Here is a 10,757-nt window from a genome sequence, read left to right on the forward strand (position 1 = left end):
AGCTGGGCGAGGCGCTCACTCCGCTCTTTAATATCTCGTTAATACCGCCAAGGAAATGGCACAAGCACACACACACAAGCATCCTCGGAAGAGGACAGTTCGAGTGACAGGTCAAATCCAAGAGTTCCGAAGACTACCTCCAGGAACAATCGGGAACAAGACCGATTACAAGTCGTCGAGTCTGTTACTGGGCGAACACGAGATGCGCACAGGAAATCGATCAGCCCTCACAATGGCCCAAGGCCAGAGATCGGACTGCTACGATTTACCCCAACAATCATCGTGCCACTCTTCGCAGAGAGGTGATAGACGCCAACGAGCCCGCGCATAGCAATCGAGGTGTAAAAAGGGCGTTGAAGGCAGGAAGCCTGGACGAAAGAGGCTACGAGGTCACCTCGAAGCGGTCTAAGAATCGGGCGCACTTGGGGCGACTACCAGTGCCAACCCCTTATCCCGCGGTGCGTCCGACACACAGAAATTTCCAAGGCGGCCAAGGAGCCTCCCCGCATAGCAATCGGGGTGTGAGGTTACGGATGCAGCATTGATAGCAATCGAGGTGGGAGGCGAAGGATGCAGAAGTGAGAGCCGAGGGATGTAGCAGAGATAGCAATCGGGGTGTGTGATGCAGAAGAGATAGCAATCGAGGTGTGCGGTGGGAAGGGCCCAGCAGCCAGAATGCATGAAGCGACGGATGAAGCAGTGATGACAACCGGGCTGTGAGGAGAGGAGGGATGCAGCCAAGAAAGCAATCAGGGCTCGAGGCAAGGGATGCATCAAGGATAGCAATCATGTTGTGAGGCGAGATTCCAAAGGCTAAACGTGAGAGGCTGCAGGGTCGACTCAGAGAGGTCTATGCATGTGAGAGGCTGAAAGCAAGGTCAACTCGGAGCGGTCTATGCATCGGGCGCGCTTGGGGCGACTACCAGTGCCAACCCCTTATCCCGCGACGCGTCCGACAAAGAGAACGTTCCAAGGCGGCAGAGGAGGTTACCAGCCGAAGGATGCAGTAGCAATAACAGGTATAGTTCCGCGGCGGCCGAGAAGACTCACCGCATAGGAATCGGGATGCGAGGCGAGGGATGCGGCGGGAAGGCCCCGACGGCTAAACGGAAGAGGCTGCAGGGCCGCCTCGGAATGGTCCAAGCATCGGACGCGATTGGGACGACTACCAGTGCCAACCCCTTATCCCGCGATGCGTCCGATACACAGATAGTTCCAAGGCGGCCGAGGAGCCTCACCGCATATCAATCGGGGTGCGAGGCGAGGGATGGGGCGGGAAGGCCCCAACGGCTAGACGGAAGAGGCTTCAGGGCCACCTCGGAATGCTCCAAGCATCGGACGCGCTTGGGGCGACTACCAGTGCCAACCCCTTATCCCGCGATGCGTCCGATACACAGATGGTTCCAAGGCGGCCGAGGAGCCTCACCGCATAGCAATCGGGGGTGCGAGGCGAGGGATGGGGCGGGAAGGCCCCAACGGCTAGACGGAAGAGGCTTCAGGGCCGCCTCGGAATGGTCCAAGCATCGGACGCGCTTGGGGCGACTACCAGTGACAACCCCTCATCCCGCGATGCGTCCGATACGAAGATGGTTCCAAGGCGGCCGAGGAGCCTCACCGCATAGCAATCGGGGTGCGAGGTGGGGGATGCGGCGAGATGGCCCCAACGGCTAGACGGAAGAGGCCACAGGGCCGCGTCGGAATAGTCCAAGCATCGGACGCGCTTGGGGCGACTACCAGTGACAACCCCTTATCCCGCGATGCGTCCGATACGAAGATAGTTCCAAGGCGGCCGAGGAGCCTCACCGCATAGCAATCCGGGTGCGAGGTGGGGGATGCGGCGAGATGGCCCCAACGGCTAGACGGAAGAGGCTGCAGGGCCGCCTCGGAATAGTCCAAGCATCGGACGCGCTTGGGGCGACTACCAGTGACAACCCCTTATCCCGCGATGCTTCCGATACGAAGACAGTTCCAAGGCGGCCGAGGAGCCTCACCGCATAGCAATGGGGGTGCGAGGTGAGGGATGCGGCGAGATGGCCCCAACGGCTAGACGGAAGAGGCCACAGGGCCGCCTCGGAATAGTCCAAGCATCGGACGCGCTTGGGGCGACTACCAGTGACAACCCCTTATCCCGCGATGCATCCGATACGAAGATAGTTCCCAGGCGGCCGAGGAGCCTCACCGCATAGCAATCGGGGTGCGAGGCGAGGGATGCGGCGAGATGGCCCCAAAGGGTAGACGGAAGAGGCTGCGGGGCCGCCTCGGAATAGTCCAAGCATCGAACGCGCTTGGGGCGACTACCACTGCCAACCCCTTATCCCGCGATGCGTCCGATACACAGATAGTTCCGAGGCGGCCGAGGAGCTGGGGGATGCGGCGAGATGGCCCCAACGGCTAGACGGAAGAGGCTGCAGGGCCGCCTCGGAATAGTCCAAGCATCGGACGCGCTTGGGGCGACTACCAGTGACAACCCCTTATCCCGCGATGCGTCCGATACACAGATAGTTCCGAGGCGGCCAAGGAGCCTCACCGCATAGCAATCGTGGTGCGAGGTGGGGGATGCAGCGAGATGGCCCCAACGGCTAGACGGAAGAGGCTGCAGGGCCGCCTCGGAATGGTCCAAGCATCGGACGCGCTTGGGGCGACTACCACTGCCAACCCCTTATCCCGCGATGCGTCCGATACACAGATAGTTCCAAGTCGGCCGAGGAGCCTCACCGAATAGCAATCGGGGTGCGAGGCGAGGGATGCGGCGAGAAAGCCCCAACGGCTAGAGGGAAGAGGCTTCAGGTCCGCCTCGGACGCGCTTGGGGCGACTACCAGTGACAACCCCTTATCCCGCGATGCGTCTGATACACAGATAGTTCCAAGGCGGCCGAGGAGCCTCACCGCATAGCAATCGGGGTGCGAGGCAAGGGATGCGGCGAGAAGGACCCAACGGCTAGACGGAAGAGGCTTCAGGGCCGCCTCGGAATGGTCCAAGCATCGGACGCGCTTGGGGCGACTACCGTTGCCAACCCCTTATCCCGCGATGCGTCTGATACACAGATAGTTCCGAGGCGGCCGAGGAGCCTCACCGCATAGCAATCGGGTTGCGAGGCAGATTATTGGGAAGGGAACCCCCTGGGATGCGGCTCAAGCAGTGCCCAAAGGGACTGGAATGCGGAATCACATCGAGAGACCCAAATGCTATACGAGGGCTCAAATCGAATTATCGATTTGGCCACGACATGGACGCATCGGAACGACTACCTTTGCCGAACCACTCGCAATTGCATCCATACCGAAACCAATAGACATTTCCGTTAGAGCCCTCGCATAGCATTCGGGAATCTCGCATGCCCCTCTAAATCGACCAATGCTGGCGCTCAACGAAAATCCGAGCGCTACCACCGTTCGAGCGCCAGCATTGGTCGAGTTAGAGGGGCACGGGGGAGAATGCTCCAGTCAACACCTCCCCTATATAAGTTATTTGTCCGATTCTCGCACAACCGTAGTCTGCCTCGTCGAATCAAACAACGGTCCCAGATTCCGACTTCCGTTCCGTAGAGACCCAAAAGCTAGATGGAGGCTCGCAAGAAAGAGAGTCGGCGCATAGCAATCGGGTTTCTCGAACGTTTAGGGACCGAGCTCACTTGCGGATAGGGCAAAATCCGCCAAGCAACCCAAAAGCTAGACGGGGGCTCGAATCGAATCGCCTAGGCGGCCACAACAACGACGTGTTGGATCGACTACCAGTGCCAAACCATTCAGCAAGACTAGTCTGTGTCGAGGCCGGATAGAGATTCTCAGAGAGCGCCCGTATAGCATTTAGGAGACCTGCCGCGTCCCTCACACTCGACAAATGGTGGTGCACGTTTATAAATCCGAGCGATCCCAACCCTTTCAAGCACCAACATCGGTCGAGATAGAGGGGCACGGAGGGGGCTGCGTGAGACAACACAGTCCCCTATATAAGTTATTTGTCCGATTCTCACACATCCGAAGAATGGTCATCAAATCGGACAACAGCCCAAACTTCCGACTTCCGTCCCAGAAAGCCCAAGAGCTATCTAAAACGTTCATGGCCGGAACTCGATCGCGGCTATACCAGTCCGCCAAGCAACCCAAAAGCTAGACTGGAGCTCTAGTCGAATCACCTCTGTGGCCATTGCAAGGACGTGTTGGAGCGACTACCATTGCCGAACCATTCCGCAGGTCGAGTCCATACCAAGGCCGCATAGAGATTCACGATGAGCTCCTGCATAGCAATCAGGAGACTTGCCGTGTCCATCACAATCGATAAATCCTGGTGCAAGATTTTTGCATCCGAGCGCTCCAACCAGTCGAGCACCAGCATCAATCGACATAAACGGGCACGGGGGGAGGATGCTCGAGAACACTACCTCCCCTATATAAGTTATTTGTCCGATTCTCAAGCAGCCGAAGTCTGGTCATCGAATCGGGTCAAAGACCACAACTTCCGACTTTACCCACAATGCAAGTCATCGAATCGAACATCGGCCCCCGAGTCGGACTCCATGCGTATGTCAGGTCATCGGACCCAAATTCCGCCTTCCTGCGCATGGCGGGCCATCAATATCAACTCGGTCATCGGACCCAAACTCCGCCTTTCTGCGCATGGCACGCCTTCAAATCGGTCATCGGACCCAAATTCCGCCTTCCTGTGCATGGCGGGCCATCAACATCAACTCGGTCATCGGACCCAAATTCCGCCTTTCTGCGCATGGCACGCCATCAACTCGGTCATCGGACCCAAATTCCGCCTTCCTGCGCATGGCAGGTCATCGGACACAAATTCAGACCTCGCCAATATGCCTACGTATCGAATCGGTCATCGGACCCAACTTCCGACTTCATCCATACTGTAGGGTCTTTGAGGTTGGCGCGGTGCGCTCAACCCGGGGAGTCGACCCATCGAAGCATACACCTCCCCTATATAAGCTATTTGTCCGATTCCCACACCTGTGTAGTTTGCACCTCTGACCAGGACATCGACCCCAACTTCCGAACTCGACTGCAACGACGGCACCAGCGCCTTGGTGCGCACCTTGCGACGCACAGTCCCAACATTCGCCTTCCTGCACATGGCAGGTCATCGGACCCAAATTCCGACCTCGCGAGTATGCCTACATATCGAATCGGTCATCGGACACAACTTCCGACTTCATCCATACCGTAGGGTCTTTGAGGTTGGCGCGGTGCGCTCAACCCGGGGAGTCGACCCAACGAAGCATACACCTCCCCTATATAAGCTATTTGTCCGATTCCCACACCTGTGTAGTTTGCACCTCCGATCAGGACATCGACCCCAACTTCCGAACTCGCCTGCAACGACCGAACCAGCGCCTTGGTGCGCACCTTGCAACGCACAGTGCCAACATTCGCCTTCCTGCACATGGCAGGTCATCGGACCCAAATTCCGACCTCGCGAGTATGCCTACATATCGAATCGGTCATCGGACCCAACTTCCGACTTCATCCATACCGTAGGGTCTTTGAGGTTGGCGCGGTGCGCTCAACCCGGGGAGTCGACCCAACGAAGCATACACCTCCCCTATATAAGCTATTTGTCCGATTCCCACACCTGTGTAGCTTGCACCTCCGATCAGGACATCGACCCCAACTTCCGAACTCGACTAAAAAGACCGCACCAGCACCTTGGTGTGCACCTTGCAACGCACAGTGCCAACATTCGCCTTCCTGCACATGGCAGGTCATCGGACCCAAATTCCGACCTCATGAGCATACCTACTAATCGAATCGGTCATCGGACCCAACTTCCGACTTCATCCATACCGTAGGGTCTTTGAGGTTGGCGCGGTGCGCTCAACCTGGGGAGTCGACCCATCGAAGCATACACCTCCCCTATATAAGCTATTTGTCCGATTCCGACACCTGTGTAGTTTGCACCTCCGCTCAGGACATCGACCCCAACTTCCGAACTCGCCTGCAACGACCGAACCAGCGCCTTGGTGCGCACCAAAAGTGCGCACTTTTGGAGGGCACTTTTGTGCGCTCCAAAGGTGCGCACTTTTGGAGGGCACTTTTGTGCGCTCCAAAGGTGCGCACTTTTGGAGGGCACTTTTTGGAGGGCACTTTTGTGCGCTCCAAAGGTGCGCACTTTTGGAGGGCACTTTTTGGAGGGCACTTTTCTGCGCTCCAAAGGTGCGCACTTTTGGAGGGCACTTTTTGGAGGGCACTTTTCTGCGCTCCAAAGGTGCGCACTTTTGGAGGGCACTTTTTGGAGGGCACTTTTCTGCGCTCCAAAGGTGCGCACTTTTGGAGGGCACTTTTTGGAGGGCACTTTTCTGCGCTCCAAAGGTGCGCACTTTTGGAGGGCACTTTTGTGCACTCCAAAGGTGCACACTTTTGGAGGGCACTTTTTGGAGGGCACTTTTCTGCACTCCAAAGGTGCGCACTTTTGGAGGGCACTTTTTGGAGGGCACTTTTGTGCGCTCCAAAGGTGCGCACTTTTGGAGGGCACTTTTTGGAGGGCACTTTTGTGCGCTCCAAAGGTGCGCACTTTTGGAGGGCACTTTTGTGCACTCCAAAGGTGCGCACTTTTGGAGGGCACTTTTCCTGCGCTCCAAAGGTGCACACCTAGGTGAGCACCTTCGACCACACCTTGTAGCACACCAAACTCTGACTTTCGACTTCATCCGCAATGCAGGGTCTTTGAGGTTGGCGCAATGCGCACAACCAGGGGAGTCGACCCATCAAACCCAACACCTCCCCTATATAAGCTATTTGTCTGATTCTCATACATGCGTAGCCTGCAGGAGCAATTAGGACATCGACCCCAACTTTCGGCTTCTAAACGAAAACAAGGTCTTTGAGGTTGGTGTAATGCGAACAACTAGGGGAGTCAACCCATCAAACCCAACACCTCCCCTATATAAGCTATTTGTCTGATTCTCATACATGTGTAGTCTACAGGAGCAATTAGGACATCGACCCCAACTTTTGACTTCTTAACGAAAACAAGGTCTTTGAGGTTGACGTAATGCGCACAACCAGGGGAGTCGACCCATCAAACCCAACACCTCCCCTATATAAGCTATTTGTCCGATTCTCATACATGTGTAGCCTACAGGAGCCATTAGGACATTGACCCCAACTTTTGACTTCTTAACGAAAACAAGGTCTTTGAGGTTGGCGTAATGCGCACAACCAAGGGAGTTGACCCATCAAACCCAACACCTCCCCTATATAAGCTATTTGTCTGATTCTCATACATGTGTAGCCTGCAACAACGATTAGGACATCCACCCCAACTTCTGAATTCGTCTGCGTTGACCGCACCAAAGGTGCACGCCTTGGTGCTCACCAAAATCCGACTTCCGACTTCTTCTGCTATGCGGGGTCTTTGAGGTTGGCGCAGTGCGCACAACCAGGGGAGTCAACCCACCGAATGCAACACCTCCCCTATATAAGCTATTTGTCTGATTCTCATACATGCGTAGACTGCAGCAATGATTAGGACATCCACCCCAACTTTTGACTTCTTAAACAAGACAGGGTCTTTGAAGTTGGTGCAGTGCACACAACCAGGGGAGTCGACCCATCAAACGCAACACCTCCCCTATATAAAGCTATTTGTCCGATTCTCATACGTGTAGTCTGCAGCAGCGATTAGGACATCGACCCCAACTTCCGAATTCGTTTGCATTGACCGCACCAAAGGTGCACGCCTTGGTGTGCACCTTGGAGTGCACTTTGGTGCTCACCTCGGTGCACACTTTGGTGTGCACCTCGGTGTGCACCAAAGGTGCGCACCTTGGAGCGCACCAAAGGTGTACACTTTGGAGCGCACCACATAGGGTCTTTGAGAGGTTGGCGCAGTGCGCACACCAAGGTGGGTGTTGAGGTGCGTGCCGAGGTGGGTGGGTGCTAGGGTGCGCTCCATGGTGGGTGCCAGGGTGGGTGCGTGCTAGGGTGGATTCCAAAGAGGGTCATAGGGTGGGTGCCAAGGTGGGTTGGTGATATAGTGGGTTCAAAGGTGGGTACTAGGGTGGGTTCCAAGGTGGGTCACAAGTTGGGTGCCAGGATGCGTGGGTGTTAGGTTGGGTGCCAAGGTGGGCTCCTGCGTGGGTGGGTGCTAGGGTGGGTTTCAAGGTGGACGCGAGGGCGGGTGCCAAGGTGGGTAACAAGTTGGGTGTTAGGATGGGTGAGTGCTAGAGTGGGTGCCAAGGTGGGTGGGTGCTAAGGTGGATGCCAAGGTGGTTCACAGGGTGGGTGGGTTCTAGGGTGAGTTCCAAGGTGGGTCACAGGTTTAGTGCTAGGGTGCGTGTCAAGGCGGGTGTCGAGGTGCCTGGGTGCTAGGGTGTGGATGCCAATGTGGGTCATAGGGTGGGTACTAGGGTGGGCTGCAATGTGGGTGCCAAGGTGGGTAACATGCTCGGTTGGTTCTAAATTGGGTGTCAGGGTGGGTGTGCACCCACCTTGCCCGAGGTGGGTGCCAAGGTGCCAGTGTGGGTGGGTGCTAAGGTGGATGCCAAGGTGGGTGAGAAGGTGGGTGATAGGTTGAGTGGTAGGATGGGTGGGTGCCAAGATGGGTCACAGGGTGGGTGCAAGGGTGGGTAGGTGCTAGGGTTGGTGTCAGGGTGGGTGGGTGCTAGGTTGGGTTCCAAGGTGGGTGCGAGGGTGAGTGTCAAGGTGGGTCACAGGTTAGGTGCTAGGATGGGTGAGTGCTAGGGTGCAAAGGTGCCAGGGTGGGTGCTAGGATGGGTCGATGCTAGGGTGAGTGGCAAGGTGGGTCCACAAGTGTCAAGGTGGGTGCCGAGGTGGGTGCCAACTTGGGTTCCAAGGTGGGTGCCAAGTGGGCGACTGCTATGGTGGATGCCAAGGTGGGTCACGGGGTGGGTGCCAAGTTGCTAGGTTGTGTTCCAAGGTGGGTGCCAACGTGGCTGCTAGGGTGCGTGGGTTAAAGGGTGTGTCACAACGTGGGTGCCAGGATGGGTGCGCACCCACACTGGCCAAGACGGGTGCAAGGTTGGGTTCCAAGCCCGGTCACAGGCTGGGTGCTAGGATGGGTGGGTGCCAAGGTGGGCACCAGGGTGGGTGCACCCACCCTGGCCAAGGTGGGTCACGGGGTGGGTCCTAGGGTGGGTAACGGGGTGGGTACTAAGGTGCGTGCCAAGGTGGGTCATGGGGTGGGTGCCAAGGTGGGCACCAGGGTGGGTGTGCACCAACCCTAGCCAGGGTAGGTCACGGGGTGGTTGTCGGGGTGGGCGTCAAGGAGCCAAGGTGGGTGGCAAGTAGCCAAGTTGCGTGCCAAGGTGGGTGTCGGGGTGGGTGCCAAGGATCCAAGGTGGGTGCCAAGGAACCAAGGTGGGTGTCTGGGTGGGTGCCGAGGTGGGAGCCAGGGTGGGTCCCAAGGTGAGTGCAAAGGTGGGTGCCAGGGTCAAGGTGAGTGCCAATGTGGGTTCCAAGGTGCCAGGGTCAGGGTGAGTGCCAATGTGGGTTCAAAGGTGCTAAGTTGGGTGCGAGGTTGGGTGCGAGGGTGGGTGGGTGCCAAGGTGTGCTAGGTGGAAGCCCGGGTGGGTCGGCATCCCATGGGTGTCGAGTTGGGTGCCTGATGGGTGCTTCTTGTCAAGTTTTAGTCGTCGGGACTCATTTCGAGCCTTAGAGGTCGTTTCTTGTCCGGTTGCCCTGTCTTCGACCTGGGAACCCAATTTTGGTCCTCGGGTCCCATTTTTTTTTGTCTCGCATCCCACTTTTGGCCTGTGGCCTTTTCGGGGTCGATTCTCGTTTTGGGCATCAGAGCATGTTTCTTCTCCTAAAACCCAATATTTGTTTATTAAGTCTCGGAACACATTTTTGTTCTCGTGGACCCATCATGGGTCTTGGAACGCATTTGTGGTCCTTGGGTCCCATTTTGCATCCCGAAACTTGTGTTTTGGTGCTTGATCCCTATTTTGGGTGCCCACCTTGCACCAAGTGCGCACCCGGGGCAAACCGAGCGCCTTGGTGCACCGGGGCAAGATCGAGCGTGCACCCGAGGCGCCCCGAACATGCACCAAGGTGCACTCGGCCCACATGTGAGCGCAGGTCGTTGCGCCCGAGGTGGTGTGTGGGCACCGCGTTGCAGACGGGACACTGCACGCACACGACGCCCCGTCCAGGTGCACGCACGTAGGCCGGGCCGGGTGCACACCCGACGCCCTAGCAAGGTGCGCGCACCCGGGCAGGGCTCACACTTGGCGAACGGGGCGCACTTCGCGAGGGAGGGTGTGCACCTCGACGGGGGTGGGTGGCCGGGGTGGATTCGCACGTGGGTCGCGGTTTGCTAAGTACACACTGCGACAAGCTCATAACGGGTGCGATCATACCAGCGTTAGTGCACCGGATCCCATCAGAACTCCGCAGTTAAGCGCGCTTGGGCCGGAGTAGTACTGGGATGGGTGACCTCCCGGGAAGTCCCGGTGTTGCACCCTTTTTTAGTTTTTCGCCGGGCGTCGCAATGCTATTTGAATAAACCTTTTGCCCGTTTGCGTTCTCGTCGGGGCCGGGCCGGGCCGGGGTGCGCTGCCCGCACTACCGCGCGCGCGGGGGCGACACCGAGCGCGCACCCGAGGCGCCCCGAGCACACAGGCCACGGTGCAACCCGGGCGTTGTGCGCGCACCCCGGTGCGCCCGAGGTGCTGCGCGCGCACCCAGGTGAAATCGGTGTGCACCTCGGCCAGTGCGCGCTCGGTCGAGTCGCGCACGTTGGCCAAGGTGCACGGTGATGTTTCTTACTCTAAGGTTCCGCACCA

At 57.6% G+C, this 10,757-nt stretch overlaps 1 non-coding gene across 1 annotated transcript; it reads left to right on the plus strand.

Moving 5' to 3' along the window:
• Positions 1 to 10,317: 10,317 nt before the first annotated feature.
• LOC131864333 (5S ribosomal RNA) lies at positions 10,318 to 10,436 on the plus strand. Its single transcript, XR_009363165.1, has one exon. It is a non-coding gene; the product is annotated as a 5S ribosomal RNA (ribosomal RNA).
• The last annotated feature ends 321 nt before the right edge of the window (positions 10,437 to 10,757 follow it).

This window comes from Cryptomeria japonica, unplaced genomic scaffold (genome assembly GCF_030272615.1).
Source record: "Cryptomeria japonica unplaced genomic scaffold, Sugi_1.0 HiC_scaffold_83, whole genome shotgun sequence".
NCBI classification, from domain to species: domain Eukaryota; kingdom Viridiplantae; phylum Streptophyta; class Pinopsida; order Cupressales; family Cupressaceae; genus Cryptomeria; species Cryptomeria japonica.